The sequence below is a fragment of the Solanum tuberosum genome, unplaced genomic scaffold, assembly GCF_000226075.1.
Source record: "Solanum tuberosum cultivar DM 1-3 516 R44 unplaced genomic scaffold, SolTub_3.0 scf00013, whole genome shotgun sequence".
Lineage (NCBI taxonomy): Eukaryota > Viridiplantae > Streptophyta > Magnoliopsida > Solanales > Solanaceae > Solanum > Solanum tuberosum.
Window position 1 is genome coordinate 1,416,739 of NW_006238940.1, and position 425 is coordinate 1,417,163.

Here is a 425-nt window from a genome sequence, read left to right on the forward strand (position 1 = left end):
GGATATCTATCTTTGAAGTATGCTCCAATGACTTTTGATGTGGTATGTGGATTATGACTCGTAAGATGTTCCGAGCCACATGTATGCATCTTTTCATACTTTTTAATATAAAATCTATCAGAATTTTCAACTTTCACCGCTCTTAGCCACCACTTGCACTCAAGATGCTCACATTTGACACAATACACTGAACACGAATTAATTACCTTCTTCAATCTAAAATCTTTTTTGACACAAGCAATTTTCAATGCAATATCTAATTCTTGTTTATTCTTAAACGACATATCTTTGCAAAAACCTGTTCCATCATCTTGAGCATGACTGCATTAAGTTAATTAATTATCAGCTAAAGCAAAAATTAATTAAGTGTACAAAGAGGATGAACTTTTAGAAATAAGTAAATTTATGAGTTCATAGTACTTGCC